We start from the raw sequence: 17235 nt of genomic DNA, 5'->3' as shown, positions 1-17235 counted from the left end.
ATGCCGTCTGGACCAGACACCTTTTGTGGATTCACCCTCTTGCAGGATGCCCGGACGTCAGCCTCAGAGACTTGAAATTACAGGGTCATCCATAGATGTGGGGGCTTGTGTGGGTGTGTCATAGTTCTCCCTATCAAAATGTGCATAAAAGGAATTGAACTCATCCAGGAGTGATGGGTCGTTGCCATTTCTGCTACCCAATCTCGCCTTGTAGGAGGTTATCTGTGCGAGCCCTGCCACAGCTGTCAAGTGTTCATCTGTGATTCCAGTTTAGTCCAAAATTGCCTCTTTGTGCTCCCAATGGCCTTCTGGAGGTCATACCTGGACTTTTTATGTAACTCTGGGTCACAGCCCTAAACGCCACAGATCTTCTCAGGTAATATGTTCCAGAACAAAACAAAGTACTTCATATTTTGCTTTTTACTCATATTTTCTCTGGCTCCTTTGTCAATTATCTTCAATTTGTGAATTTTGTTTCCTGGTACTGGTGACTGAAACCAGATTTATCTTATCATGATTTAGAAACATCTGTCAATCACCTGCTTAACTTTCTCCATGGAGCATATTCCAAGTGTCCTTAGTCACTCCATTTAATGAACCCCAAGCCATTGACAAGATTCTAAAGGCTGATGCCCGGAAATAGTTATAATTCTCCAACCCAGCATAAAAGAACTAATATAACCTCAAAAGCAAAATACTGCAAATGTTGGAAATCTGAAATAACTTCTTTGCCTTTGTGTTCTGTACATCAGTTGATAAATGGGAAGATCATGTACGACTTTTTAACAGGCTTCCTAACTTGTCTTAACTCTTTCAAAGATCCAAGAATGTTTAACTCCAATTTTATGTTCCTGGACCCCTTCAAAACAATGTTATTATTTACTACCTTTGAAGAAACAAAATCAAGTCTTAGCTTATGAGAATTTTAGTCACCTTTAACGGTTATATTAAACTTTATAGGTATGTATTTGTCTTTGAAGAAAATTTTGCCTAAAGCTTTCAGTTCAACCACCATCAAAAATTACAAAATACATATGTGTCTTCGCCGCCCTTGTGATATGATTTAACCTCTTACAGTTCTGTGTATCAATTAACAGGAAGATGGAAACTGTTGCCTTTGCCATTTGCCTCAATAATGCTTGTACTCTTTAATGCAAAAATATGAAACAGATAGGCCAGAAAAGACAAACTAGATTATTTGGAATACTTCAAACAATTGTGACAAAGATGATTAGGCCTTTAAATTCACCAGTACATGAACACACTTGCCTACCATCACTCATATATTTCATGGAAAGGATAAAACAAACAGGCCCAAGGACAATCACGGAAAAATAAATCTAGCAAATTCCTAATTGATCTTGATCAAAACAATTCCAGCAGACCACATGGATCATTGACACAGCATCTGATATTTTACCTGCTTCTCAAAAATTGTGGTCCTTTTCCCCATCAGGAGTCAGTCCAATCCTCAACCAGACAGATATTTAGCTTCAAGAGCACATTAAATACTTGGTAATCTGGGTGAGGGATTCAACATGTAAAGCTGTTTTACAAACTACAAGGCACAAATCTAAAGTACAATGGAATAATCTTCACTCACTTGGATGACTGCATATCCAACAGCACTCACAGAGCTTGAAATCAACCAGAACAAAACAGTCTGTGTGACTGGCAGCCCATCCACCATCATAATCATATCCTCCCTCCACCACCAGCCCAATGTAACTGCAATATGTACCATCCACAAAATACAGAGTTTCAACTCACCAAGGCTTCTACAATAGAAAATGGAAAATACACAACCTCTTTGAACTAAAGGGACAAGGGCATGTACTGCATGGATATACCACCATTTGCAAGAATGCCTCTCTAAAAGTTTACAGATGACACCACCACAGTGGACCATATCTCAAATAACGATGAGTCAGAGTACAGGAAGCAGATAGAGAGCTTACTGACATGGTGTCATGACAACAACCTTTCCCTCAATGTCAGCAAAACAAAAGAGCTGATCATTGACTTCAGGAAGGGGGGCACTGCACAAGCTCCTGTCTACATCAACAGTGCAGAGGTCAAGAGGGCTGAGGGCTGAGAGCTTCAAGTTCCTAGGAGTGAACATCATCAATAGGCTGTTCTGGTCCAACCACGTTGACGCCACGGCCAAGAACACTCACTAGCACCTCTTCTTCCTCCGGAGGCTAAAGAAGTTTGGCATGTCCCCGTCAACCCTCACCAATTTTTATCGATGCACCATAGAAAGCATCCTATCTGGATGCATCGTGGTTTGGTATGGCAACTGCTCTGCCCATGGCGGCAAGAAACTGCAGGGAGTTGTGGACACAGCTCAGCACATCACGGAAAGCAGCCTCCCCTCCAGTGGGCTCTGTCTACACTCCTCGCTGCCTTGGTAAAGCAGCCAGCATAATCAAAGACTCCACCCACCCTGGACATTCTCTCGTCTCACCCCCCCTCCCATCGGACAGAAGATACAAAAGCCTGAAAGCACATACCATCAGGCTCAAGGACAGCTTCTATCCCACTGTTATAAGACTACTGAACAGTTCCCAAGTACAATAAGATGGACTCTTGACCTCACAATCTACCTCATTATGACTTTGCACTTTATTGTCTACCTGCACTGTGCTTTTTCTATAACTAACACTTTATTCTGCATTCTGTTATTATTTTACCTTGCACTACCTCAATGCACTGTTGTAATGAATATGTGCAGGATCTGTATGAACAGTATGCAAGACAAGTTTTTCACTGTACCCCGGTACATGTGACAATAATAAACCAATTTATCAATTTACCAAAATCACACTCCATTCTGATTTGTCTTCCAACTCTGTATCTAACAGCACAGTTGGAGAATTTTGCCATAAGCAACGCAACAGGACAAGAAGATAGGTTTTCACCTTCTTGTTAAGGTCCATCAGAAATGATCATTAAATGGTGACCTATCCATCAAATCAACTTTCCATGACTGACTAAAAAGAAATCTTCATTCTACCACAGTTACCACATTAACTCCCTCTTTTATTGATCATCTCACGATCACTTGACCACAATTCATGAACACAAGACACAACCAAAGCATCATTCCAAACCACTATTATAAAAACAATCAAGGTAACAACGATTATTGTCTATTCATCCTTACACAAACTTTTGGTGCCTATCTTTTGCATGGTTTTCCTGTTCTACCCTTTCTATGAAGTGCTGTCCCAGAGGTATAGCCGAACTAGTAGAAGGCAACTCACTTGAAGACATAACAGGTTGTCCTGAGCTTTACATTGTGGTCACCTACAATTAGATGGCCTACCTTTCAATTACTACCTTGCTAAAGCTCTTCATGTCTTGTCACTCACCTTGTGCAGACCTGCATCTAAACTACCCTCTCCACTCAGTGGAATATTTGTATGCGAGGAAAAGGCTGTTAAATTCAGATTGATTAACCACATTCCTCCTTTGCTGTCTTGTTACAGAACAGCCATCAACTAGCTAGATGTTTCTGGATATCTGAAAGAAGAAATGCATTAGCATTGAGTCATACTGATGGATGAGGCAAAAAAGAGGTGGAGGCTTATATCATCAGCAACTACTAAATCAGAAGATGTTTTAGAATGAAAAAGAAGTGGGACAGAAAAGGCTGATTCAGTATGAGAATACGCTGTAGTGTAGCGGTTAGTGTAACGCTATTATAGCGCCAGCGACCAAGGTTCAATTCTGCTGCTGTCTGTAAGGAGTTTGTACATTCTTCCTGCGTGTCTGCGTGGGTTTCCTCCGGGTGCTCCGGTTTCCTCCCATATTCCAAAGATGTACAGGTTAAGAGCTGTGGGTATGGTATGTTGACGCCGGAAGAGTGGTGACACTTGCAGGCTGCCCCCAGCACATTCTCAGTAATGCAAAAAGACGCATTTCACTGTGTGTTTTGATGTACATGTGACTAATAAATACATATCTTGTCTTATCTTATCTTAGGATGCCTTTGTCTTGAATTTTGTCTGTTTTGTTGTTGCTTCATTATTGATAAACCCTCAAGATTAAATAACAAAATACAACATGCCAGCTGAATGTTAAAGGGGCCTCAGGAATTCATATTGTTTGGATTACTGGGACTAGCAATAGCAGGCTTCCTCAAGCACAACCCCATGCAGTATGGATTGCCAGGAGAAATGCTAACTTTCCTGGAATGGGTCTGCACAACATAAAAATAGCTTCCACAATCATATTTCTTAGCTTTTCAAATATCTCTGACTGCATCTCATCCCATGGGAACTCCAAATGAAATTACACCCTTCACAATTTGGATCCACCCACAGTCACAGGTATGTTCATGCTAAACAGTGCTTCTCAAGGCTTTGTTCTTACCATATCTTGAGATTCACACTGGATGCCATCCATCAGTATATGTCTGCTCCTTACTCTCTTGGCAACAACACTGGTTGATTCTATTTTAAAGCTATCATGGTTCCAGTTTATTCTTTGTTACAGTTGATGTAACAACAGACGACTTTTCTCCTCCCTTTCAAACGTCAAAAACCGCAAACTTTGACAGCTCTTGAATTCCAATACCCCTCTTGAGCTTTCTCCCCTTCAGTTTCCTCCAACCCCTTATCTCACCCCAGTTCCAAACCCTTGCTGTGTTTTCAGTGTCTCTTGTGACTCTCCCCTCTCTGATCCCACACAATCAGTCCTCAATGAGACCTCAGATTTATTCCCTTACATCCTCATCATAATGAATTCTGAGCCCAAGATGAAGTTGAAGTCTGCCACCCTTGTTTCCGTGCCTATTTTTACAGCAGGATTCTTTACCCCAAACTGTGGACCCTTTCTTCCATCTCCCTATCCATTCAGATCATGCCTTCTGGCCTCTTACACTCTCTACATCCTTGAAATGCTATCTGCTAATAAGACGTCGATCACATTGATCTTTCCACTCCTCCAACTCACTCGAACCTAACCCCTTCTGAACTTGCAGCACTCCAGTCACTAACGACCAACCCTGAAATTGTCATCAAACTCACCAATAAAATTGATGCTGTTGTAATCTGGCAAACTGACTTCTATCTCACAGACGTCAAACATCAACTCTCAGGTTCCTCCTCATACCTCCCTCTGGACCATGACCCCACCACTGAACATCAGACCGTTGTCTCCCAGACAGTTATGGATCTCATTTCCTCTGGAGATCTTTCCTCCACAGGTTCCAGCTTTATAGTCTCCCAGCTCTGCACAGTCCATTTCTATCTCCTGCCCATGATCTGCAAACAGGACTGTCAGAACAGTCCCATTACTCCAATCTAGTGTTTCTAGTCTCTTCTACGTTGAACCCAAACGCAGATTGGGTGATTGGTCTGGAGAGCATCAGTCTATAGGAATGCCCCTATGCTTCTTGTTTCCTTCCACTTCAATTCTCCATCCCACTCGCACTCTGACCTTTCTATCTGTGGCCTCCTGCACTGTTATGATAAGGCCCAAAGTAAGCTTGAGGAACAGCACCTCATCTCCCATCTGGCCAGGAAACAACATTCTAGATTCATTCTCAAACTCTACAACTTCAGGTAACTCTCTTTCTCGGATTGTATCATAATTGGCCAATTCTACTGCAGGTCACCCTGGCTATGTTTTCCTCTCTCCCTTTGTCCTATCTCTCTCTCCTCCCACACTTCCTGCAATCAATTCTGACGAAAGTCATCGACCTGTTTCTCTTTCCACTGGTGCTACCTGAGCTGCTGAGTTTTTCCAGCATCTTCTGGTTTTATTTTAGATTTTCAGCAACTGCAGTTGTTTGATTTTGGTGAAGGCTGATTCATCACCACTCACTGCTTTGCCTCACTTTATATTTTTGTGGCAGGAACTAATAGAGAAGGTCCTGTGGCAGAAAAAACAAATATGGTATAAAATACCAAGTAGTTTCTTATCAAGATCTCCTAGTGCTCCTTCATCTGGATTAGATCTGACACATCATCAATGCTCCTTTCTTAACTGTTTCCAGACTGAGCAAGGCCTTTATGCTGTTAATCAGCACTGCAGTGTCTTCACAAAGAGTAAGGGTTTGTTTGCAGGGTATAACAGTTAAACTATCTACTTGTTAGGATTTCAGGCTCTTACTGCAGACTGAGTCTCAATATTATTACATTGCTACAAAGCAGGCATTCTACATAACTGTCCTATCGAATCAGTATCACAATGTATAGATACACTACTTTTGTTTAATCCCCTTTTACATGTTCAACAGTGAAATATAAGTAACTTGCAAAAATTAATAAATGACTATTACTTTTGCCTTTGGAGGATCCTTGGGATTGAGGATGAATTGCTTCTACTTCACTTGTGCAGTTACAGAGATGAATGGTCAGGCCAATATGGGACTCGCAGACTCTGCCACAGGTGAGACAGGAGGAATTTTACCGGGACACCAGGCTTTTGTGTACTCCTCAGTGTAATGTCCTCGGTGCCAACCTGAATGCTCCTCCTCAACTTTGAACAGCCTGGGGTCAGGGATTGCCAAGAGATGGTCGGGATGTTACACTTCTTCAAATATGCATTGAGGACATTCATTAATCTTTTCCTCTCTCTACCCCTGCTAACCTCGATCCATGACAGAGATTAGAATAGACCATCTGTTTTGAGAATCTGGTATCAAGCTGCAAATGACATTGCCTGCCCAAATGAGCTAACTGAGGGCCTCAGTGATGGCGGAACTCAACAGGTCAGGCAGCGTATATGGAGGGCAATAAACAGTTAACGTATCGGGTTGAGACCCTTCATCAGGACTGGTCTCAACCGGAAACGTCGACTGTTTATTTCCCTCCATAGATGCTGCCTGACCTGCTGAGTTCCTCCAGCATTTTGTGTGTGTTGCTCCAGATTCCAGCATCTACAGAATCTCTTGTTCCACAGTGCTGGCGATGTTGTTCTGGGAGAGGATGCCCATGTCTGTTACTTAATCTGCCAATGGATTTGGAGAATTTTGTGGAGACAATGATGGTTGTATCTCTCCAACAAGATCAAGCACATAGAATTGGGGTAATACACGTGTGGATTGAGAACTGCTTCACAAATAGAGTAGAAATAAGTGGATCCTTCTCAGGTGGACAGGAGTATTACCCCACTAATGGGGTATTACAGGAATCTATGCTTTGGTCTCAACTATTTAAAATTTTTATCAACATTTTGGCTGAGGGAATCGCAAGCAACAATTCCAAGTTTGTTAATGATACAAATCTAAGATGATAAGTGAGTAACAATGAGGACACAAAGGGCATCAAGGGAGCAATTTATGTCATTGACAACAACATGGCAGATGAAGTACAATGTGGAAAAATGAGGTCATCCATTTTGATGGAAAAACCAGTAATTCTGAGTTTTTTGTGTTGAGAGACTGAGAAATGGTGGCATTTAAAGGGACCTGGGTGCCCTTGTTCAGACAAACCCCTCCACCCTGCCACGTTACGGGGAGGGGGGTGGGGGGGTTGCATTCCAAGAAAACATCCGAATTGTGACTTTCCATAATGTGAAGCCAAGAAATCTGCACATGCGTCAAGAAACACAAGTTGAAAAAAAATTGTGTTTACTCATTTACTTTTTTCACATAAATTCCATGGGTAGTGATTCATGAATCTGTGAGGGTGAATTTCCATTACCCAAACAGCCGTAACACTGGAGGTGCAATTCACTGAAATTTATTATGTAGAACTAGAATGCAAGAGTAAAGGTGTGGCGACTCACCGTCTAGTCGGGCGAACCGGCTCGGCAGTCGGGTCGCGCGGCGTCGGAGCGACGAGGCCCAAGATGGCGGCGGGCCTCGTCTTTCTGAGCGACGGGGAGAACCCGCGCGCGGGAAAGTCCTGATGACGTAGGACTTACGTCATTACCAGTTGTTTTGGGCGGGAACATTCTCCCTTAAAGGGCCCGCGCAAGGCGGGAAAATAAACCAGTTCTGTTTGGCAATCCTCCGAGTAGAGTGTTGTTTTATTCCGCAGTAGCAACCGCTACATTGGTGACCCCGATGGTCCAAACGGCTTTTGGACCCACGAAATGAACGACAGCGCAGCAGCCAACGCAGTGGCCCTCAAGCTGCCCACCTTTTGGACACTTCGGCCCAGCGTCTGGTTTGACCAGGCCGAAGCACAATTCCACCTTCGGCAGATCACCTCCGACTCCACGAAGTACTACCATGTGGTTAGCTCTCTGGACCAGGAGACAGCTGCCCAGGTTGGAGACTTCATCCAGTCGCCTCCGGAGGAAGATAAGTACCCGGCTTTCAAAGACCTTTTGATCCGGACCTTCGGCCTCTCCCGTCGTGAGCGCGCCGCCCGCCTGCTTCATCTGGATGGCCTGGGGGACAGATCCCCATCCGCCCTAATGAATGAGATGTTGGCATTGGCCGAGGGTCACAAGCCATGCCTGATGTTCGAACAGGCCTTCCTCGAACAGCTCCCCGATGACATCCACTTGTTGTTAGCCGACGCCAACTTCAGCAACCCCCGTGAGGTGGCCGCCCGGGCAGATGTTCTGTGGAGGGCCAAGCACGAGAGCGGTTCGTCCGTCAGTCAAATCACCAGGCCGCGAGCCCAACGCCCGCCTCACCCGGCCCCAGCAACTGAGCAACCACGCCCCAGGAATGCAGACGACAACACGGGTGACCAGCTGTGCTTCTACCATCAGAGGTGGGGTGCGGAGGCCTGTCGATGCCGCCCACCCTGCAAGTTTCAGAGAAACGCCAGGGCCAGCCGCCGCTGATGGCTACGGCGGCTGGCCGCCGACAGAGCCTCCTATTCGTTCAGGACACGAAATCTGGACGGCGTTTCCTCGTTGATACTGGAGCGGAGGTCAGTATTTTGCCCCCGACAGGCCGCGATACTCGTGACAGGCCACCAGGTCCTCTACTCAATGCTGCCAACGGTACAACGATACGGTCTTTCGGCACCCGTACGCTTCAATTACACTTTGGCGGCAGCCGTTTTACCTGGACCTTTACCCTTGCCACCGTCGCCCGACCACTCCTAGGAGCCGATTTCCTTCGGGCCCACAACCTGTTAGTCGACCTGTGAAGGAAGCGGTTAGTCCACTCTAGCACTCTCCGGACCTATCCCCTGGGAGAAATCAGCCCACCAGCCCCGCGCCTGGACTCCATTTCCCTTTCTGGCGACGATTTCACCAAGCTCTTAGCTGAATTCCCATCGATTTTGGCACCTTCGTTTACAAACTCTAGGCCCACACACAGGGTACGACACCACATCATTACCACAGGGCCACCCCTTCATGCCCGAGCACGACGATTACCTCCAGACAAGCTCCGCCTGGCAAAGGAAGAGTTCCGTCACATGGAGGAGCTGGGGATTGTTCGCAGGTCAGACAGCCCCTGGGCCTCCCCCCTGCACATGGTCCGCAAAGCCATCAGAGGGTGGAGGCCCTGCGGCGACTACCGCAGGCTGAATGACGCCACCACCCCGGACCGCTATGCCATCCCTCACATCCAGGACTTCGCAGCGAACTTACACGGGGCCCGCATCTTTTCCAAAGTGGACCTTGTTAGGGGATACCACCAAATCCCGGTCCATCCGGATGATGTCCCCAAAACTGCGATTATCACCCCATTCGGCCTGTTCGAATTCCTTCGGATGCCGTTCGGCCTTAAGAACGCCACGCAGACCTTCCAGCAGCTGATGGACGCGGTAGGCCGAGACCTAGACTTCGTGTTCATTTACTTGAACGACATACTGATCGCTAGCCGTAACCACCAGGAACACCTTTCCCACCTCCACCAGCTGTATTCCCGCCTCCACGATTTCGGCCTCACGATCAACTCGTCCAAGTGCCAATTCGGACTTGACTCTATCGATTTCCTCGGCCACAAAATCACCAGCGACGGGGCAACACCCCTACCCGCCAAGGTGGATGCTATCCGCCATTTTGCCCGCCCCGACACAGACAAAGGCCTACAGGAATTCCTTGGGATGGTCAACTTTTACCATCGTTTCATCCCTGCAGCAGCCCGTATCATGCGCCCTCTGTTCTCGCTGCTGGCTGGTAAGGGCAAGGACATCACCTGGACTGACGAGGCTGCGGCTGCTTTCGTTAAGGCCAAAGACGCCCTGGCAGACGCCACGATGCTGGTACACCCCAGGACTGACGTCCCGACTGCCCTCACGGTAGACGCGTCCAACACCGCGGTGGGTGGGGTACTGGAACAGCTACTTGAAGGCCGCTGGCAACCCTTGGCATTTTTCAGCAAGCACCTTAGACCGCCCGAACTGAAGTACAGTGCTTTTGATCGGGAACTTCTAGCGCTGTATCTGGCGGTCCGGCATTTCCGATACTTTCTAGAAGGCAGGCCTTTCACCGCTTTCACCGATCATAAGCCTCTGTCCTTTGCCTTCTCCAAAGTCTCCGATCCCTGGTCAGCTCGTCAGCAGAGACATTTATCCTACATTTCCGAGTTCACAACTGACATCCAACATGTCTCCGGAAAGGATAATGTCGTTGCTGATGCACTTTCCAGACCAACCATCCACAACCTATCCTTGGGCATCGACTACACGGCCCTAGCTGACGCACAGCAAGCCGACGACGAACTGCCCAGCTACAGAACCGCAGTCTCGGGTCTGCAGCTCCGAGATTTTTTGGTTGGTCCAGGTCAGCGGACCCTACTTTGCGACGTTGCAACTGGTCAGCCCCGCCCTATAGTCCCTGCAGCCTGGCGGAGATGCGTTTTTGACTCGGTACATGGGTTGGTGCACCCGTCCATCAGATCTACTGTCCGACTGGTCGCCAGCAAGTTTGTCTGGCATGGCCTGCGCAAACAGGTCAGTGAGTGGGCCAGGACTTGTCCGCACTGCCAGACGTCAAAAATCCAGCGACACACCAAGGTCCCACCACAGCAGTTCGAGCCTACCCGTAGGAGGTTCGACCACATAGTCGTCGACCTCGTGGGCCCTCTGCCAGTTTCAAGAGGAGCCCGGTACCTCCTTACCATCGTGGACCGGTTCACGAGGTGGCCTGAGGCAACCCCTCTGACTGACATCACCACTGATTCCTGCGCCCGGGCGCTGCTCACAACTTGGGTCTCACGTTTCGGCGTTCCGGCCCACATCACTTCAGACAGAGGCACCCAATTCACTTCCAGTCTCTGGGCTGCATTAGCGAACCTGCTAGGGACGCAGCTGCACACAACCACGGCCTACCATCCTCAATCAAACGGGTTGGTGGAACGTTTTCACCGCCATCTGAAATCGGCCTTGATGGCCCGCCTGAAGGGTCCTAACTGGGTTGACGAGCTGCCTTGGGTCCTGCTCGGCATACGCACTGCCCCCAAAGAAGACCTCCGCACTTCGTCAGCTGAGCTTGTATACGGGGCGCCACTAGTTGTCCCCGGGGATTTCATACCTGCCCTTCGGGACCAAGGGGAACAACCCCCAGCAGTCCTACAAAGACTGCGCGAGAAGCTTGGCGACTTGGCCCCGATTCCCACCTCACGGCACGGTCAAGCCCCATCCTGCCAGCCCAAGGAACTACGGGACTGTAAGTTTGTTTTCATTCGCAGGGGCACACCTCAGGCGCCATTGCAACGACCATACGAGGGACCGTTCCGAGTCATACGGAATAACGGATCCACTTTTATTTTGGACATTGGAGGCAGGGAACAGGTTTTCACGGCGGACCGCCTCAAACCGGCCCATTTGGATCTGCAACAGCCTGTCGAGGTTGCCACGCCGCGACGCAGAGGCCGCCCCCCTAAGCAGCAGCTGGCATAGCCCACGGACCTTGGGGACTGTATCGCCGGTTCTGGGGGGGGTTGTGTGGCAACTCACCGTCTAGTCGGGCGAACCGGCTCGGCAGTCGGGTCGCGCGGCGTCAGAGCAACGAGGCCCAAGATGGCGGCGGGCCTCGTCTTTCCGAGCGACGGGGAGAACCCGCGCGTGGGAAAGTCCTGATGACGTAGGACTTACATCATTACCGGTTGTTTTGGGCGGGAACATTCTCCCTTAAAGGGCCCGCGCAAGGCGGGAAAATAAACCAGTTCTGTTTGGCAATCCTCCGAGTAGAGTCTTGTTTTATTCTGCGGTAGCAACCGCTACAAAGGTATCTTATTTCAATTGCATAGGGTTATGTTGCAGCCACTCTTAGAGTTTTGTGTTCCATTTTGGTCCCCTTTCCTAATGAAGGATATATTCGCTATAAAGGGAGTGCCTCAAAGACTCAGCAGACTTCTTCCTGGGATAGTAGGCCTGTCATTTAATAAGAAATTCAGTAGGCCAGGCTCTATTCTCCAGAGCTCAGGAGAATTGAAGGTGACCTCAGTGAAACATACAGAATTATTAAACGGCTTAACAGGTGGGGAAAGGATTCCCCTGACTGAGGAGTCTAGAACTGAGAGCCACAGTCTCAAAATAAGGGGCAGATCATTAAGGACGAAAATGAGGGGGAAATTCTTTACACGGAGAGTGGTAAATCTTTGGTATTCACTAATCTGGAGGGCTGTGGAGGGTCAGTCTTTGATTATATTCAAAACAGAGATTAATACATTTTTAATATTAAAGGAAACAAGGGATATGGCTTTGGATAGGAAAATTATGTTGAGAGACGAGATCAGCCATGATCTTGCAGAACAGCAGAACAGGATTAAGGGGCTGAATGGCCTACTCCTGCTCCTATTCCATATTTTCTTAAATTCCAGAGATTTGAGGTGTTGGCCGTAAGCAGTCCAAGCTTCGAAACAGCAACTATGTTTAGAGTCTGGTCACAATTTTTCAGTCTTTCTAATCTCCTTACAGGTTTTATTTTGAGTCAACTTTTGAATTGCTTTGTTCTAGATTTGAACTCAAAGATTTTGTCTCATAGTCAGACATCCTCGAATTTGGTACTACAACTCTGAAGCCTGTACTGGATCCAGCTTAAGAGACAATTTCATGATCGACTGGTTCACCATCCAGATTTGGTTCATCTCTAGATCATTGTGGATTTTGTCACCAATTTCAACTATATATGTTTTGAACATAGAACACAGAATAGTACAGCACAGGAACAGGCTCTTCAACCCACCATATCTGCACCGACCATGATGCCAATTTAAGCTGCACATCTGCTGAACATGGTCTAAATCCCTCCATTCTCTGTCTGTTCATATGCCTTTCTCAATACCTCTTAAACTTCGCTAAAGTGCTACCATCATCTCCACTGGCAAGAGGTTCCAGGCACCTACCACTCTCTGTGTGAAAAACTTGCCACGTAAATATCATTTAAACTTTCTCCCTCTCACCTTAAAGTGATGCCCTCTAGTATTTGACATTTCATCCCGGGAAAAAGACACTGACTACCTACCCTGTCTCTCTCTGATAATTTATATACTTCGATCAGTTCACCCCTCAGCCTCTGATGCTCCAGAGAAAACAGTCCAAGTTTGTCCAACATCTCTTTATAGTTAATACTGTCTAAGCCATGCAAATCCTGGTAAACCTCTTCTGAATTCTCTCCAAAGCCCCCACATCCTTCCTGTAATGTGGCAACTGGAACTGTTCACAATACTCCAAATGTAACCTGACCAAAGTTTCATAAAGCTGCAATGTGACTTCCCAACTTTTATACTCAACACCCCAACAGAGGAAGGCAAGTATACCATTTGCCTTTTTACCACCCTATCAGCTTGTGTTGTCACTTTCAGGGAGTCATGGACCTGCACCCCAAGATCCCTCTGTGCATCAATGCTCCTATAGGTACTGCATTTACTATATTCTTTCCTCTTATAATTGACCTCACAAAATGCAACACCTCACATTTGCCTGGATTAAACCCCATCTACTATTTCTCTGCCATATTTCCACAGGCACGGTAGCATAGTGATTAGCATAATGCTTTACAGTGCCAGCGACCCAGGTTCAAATCCGGCCACTGTCTGTAAGGAGTTTGTACGTTCTCCCCGTGTCTGTGTGGGTTTCCTCCGGGTGCTCTGGTTTCCTCCCACATTCCAAAGACCTACAGGTTAGGAAGTTGTGGGCATGCTATGTTGGCGCCGGAAGCGTGGCGACACTTGCGGGCTGCCCCCCCAAAATCACTACACAAAAGATGTATTTCACTGTGTGTTTCGATGTACATGTGACTAATAAAGATCTTATCTTATCCTGGTCTATATTCTGCTGAATATTTTGACAACCATCCTCACTATCCACAATGTTGCCAATTTTTGTGTCACCTGCAAACTTACTAATCAGCCCACCTTTATTTTCATCCAAATCACCAGACAAAGGAGGTCCCGGCACTGATCCTTGCAGAACTCTACTGGTCACAGACCTCCAGTCAGAAAACACCCCTCCACCATTACCCTCTGTCTTCTGTGGCCAAGCCAATTTTGAGTCCATTCTACCAAGTCTATATGGATCCCATGTGCCTACATCTTCTGGATGAGCCTACCATGAGGGATCTTGTTGAAAACTTTACTGAAGTCCACATATACAACATTCACTGCCCTTTCTTCCACAATCCTTTATTACAGTTCTAATTGGGTGACCTTGACTTGCTCCTTGAGCTGAAAGCACAATGTACAGATTATGCTTGAAGCTGCATTCTTTCTGGTTAATGCTATAATAACATTTTTCATTCAAATGCTTCTGCTCAATTCTCGAAACCAAATTTGTTTGAACAAGGCTCAAGCATGTTTTAAGTACTCTTTACATCAAAAATTCTCCAGGTAATGTGCAAAGTTATTCTCACATTTTTGTGCTGAATTTTGAATATCGCTACAACACCTACTTCTTGAGAGCCCTGACTGACCTCTTGGCTGCTCCATTTGAAGGAGTATGTTTGATAACATTACACTTGATAACATTTGTGAACAGAGTAGATTAAAGTTGGGGTCCATGTCAGCAATGAACCCTTTGGGTAAGCCATGATGTGCACATCTATAGGAAGTTCAATCACAGTACATAACCCCACGTATTTCACTTCAATCCAAATTAATTGACAGTTATCCAGTTGAAGGAAATTTTCATTCTTTTTTATATAATAGTCTGTATGTACGCTCTGGAAAGTCTTGCAATGCATGAGTGCAATGGAATTTTTGGTTGTTTGTTTTGGCAAACAGTGCATTTGTCTAGCAAGGATTCAAGGCAACTGTTAAAGCAAAGCTTCCAGCAGTTACTTTCTCACTGACTATTCAGCTCAAAAAAGTCTTTCTTCTCAGAGTGGTAGGTATTATGTCCATTATCTCATTGTTCAGAAGTCCCAGTGGTTCAATATCTGGCTCAAGGGGGTCCCGTTCCCACTCAAACATACAAAAGCCTGGTGCCCACACTCCCTTTAAACTCATCAAGGCCCCGATCCCGTACTCCCTTTAAATACAATGGGCCCCAGTTCCTACACTCTCTTGAAACCCCAATTTCATGTTCCCTTTAAACACACCGGGACCCCATTCCCATGATTCCTTTAAACACACTAGGGCCCACTTCTCACACTCCCTTTAAACACACCAGGGCCCAAACCCATACTCCCTTTAAAACAATCACTTTAAAAACTCCAAGTCTCCATTCCCATACGCCCTTTTCAACACACCAGGGATCCAACCCATGCTCCCTTTAACCTCACTTGGTTCACTGGGAAATTTAATGTACTACAGTGCAACATCTTAAGAAAAGGCGAATTAAAAGTGTGTTTGGTGCATTATAGGAGACATATCCAATAATCCCGAAAGTCTGCCTGTCCAGCATCTCCAAAGTCCCAAGGATGGCAGATTATCAGATTTTTACTGTACAAGTCTCCTGATGCACTTCCACTTACATGAAAATTCATTGTGACGTTTGTGAAATGGTCAAATTCTGTCTATTCTTTCAATGTCTCTTCATTGACCCTTTTCGATACTGAGTCTTCCTGGGTCTTGTCTGTGATATCAGACTGGAAAGTCCTCATTGATCATATTTAACCTGCAATCCCATTTTCACTTCCAACATTGGCATTCATGTGGAGTAACTTCAACAGAGCATCCACAAAGGCGTTCTGCTTGGAACTCCTTTTCTCAATTGTCTTGTCATACTCGAGTAGGATGATTTCCCACCTTTGTATCTGTCAAATCTGGTTATTTTCAAATCCGCAGGTTCTTTCAGGAGTCCAAGAATGAGTTGAGAACAACTTGGTGCTTCACAAAGTTTTATTGGAGAAGTCTAAAACAAAGAAACAGTCACAGAGCACATGGCACTAGCTTTACTACTAGGAGATGAGCCGAGACAAAAGGAACTAAAGATGAGCTTAGGGCCGGCAGGGGGGTGGGATGTGGGGGAAGAAAGCAAGAGAGTGATTAACAAAAAAACGACACCTTTTATACCTGAGATAAGAGGTACTCCTTAGCTAACGATAGTCCAATCAGGAAACCTATTAGATTCCTGTGGCCAAACCAACCAATGAGAAAACCTAATGGACGAACCAATAAGCTAGGAAGCGGCCATTCCTTGTGCAGCCACTTGAGGTGTATTAAACACTATACGTGTTAAAAAAAACTACTTAAAACAGTCGAATCCAACACCTCCTTAATGCTGTCCACTGATCTGCAACCCAGTATTGCAAGGAGTGACTTAGGATCTGCTACCAGGTAAAGGATCTGCCAAGTAAAAACTGAAAGAATTTCTAGATTCCAAATACTATTCCAAGTGTTTGATTCTCACAATTATGCTCGGTCCTCTTCAATGTCAGTATCGGAAGCAATGGGTTTCCCTTGCCCATCATTGATCACATTGATGATGTTTTTAAAAGCTTTATCTATTTTCCCCAAATGCCTTGCCTTTTAACCTCCAGGTTAAAAGGGCAAATTGCAATGTGCCTGACTGATTGATAGATTAATGTACAGGAGCAATTAATGTTGATTATAAATGCCTTTGCAAGAATTCTATATATGTTTAGGCAGTGATTGAAGACCACAAAAATAATAAATATGTGGGCATCTCACAAAGGACTTCACGTGCATAAATGACTCCCAGAAAAAGAATAAAAAATATGAGATTAATGTAGGATTGGTGTAAATGGACGTTTGATTGTTAGCATGGACTCAAGTGGGCTGAAGGGCCTGTTTCTGTGTATCTCTCTATGACTCAGTGACTCTAATAGGTTTACAATGGAAACTTCAGATGAAAATTGACTTTGCATTGCATCTTTTCCAAGATAGTTTGCACATATCATAGTGCTCCAAAACATATGAATTCAGATTTCCTGACCAGGATTACTTTGACTTGTTGGATTTTG

This window comes from Pristis pectinata, chromosome 4 (assembly GCF_009764475.1).
Source record: "Pristis pectinata isolate sPriPec2 chromosome 4, sPriPec2.1.pri, whole genome shotgun sequence".
NCBI lineage: Eukaryota > Metazoa > Chordata > Chondrichthyes > Rhinopristiformes > Pristidae > Pristis > Pristis pectinata.
Note: the sequence above shows the minus strand (reverse complement) of the source record.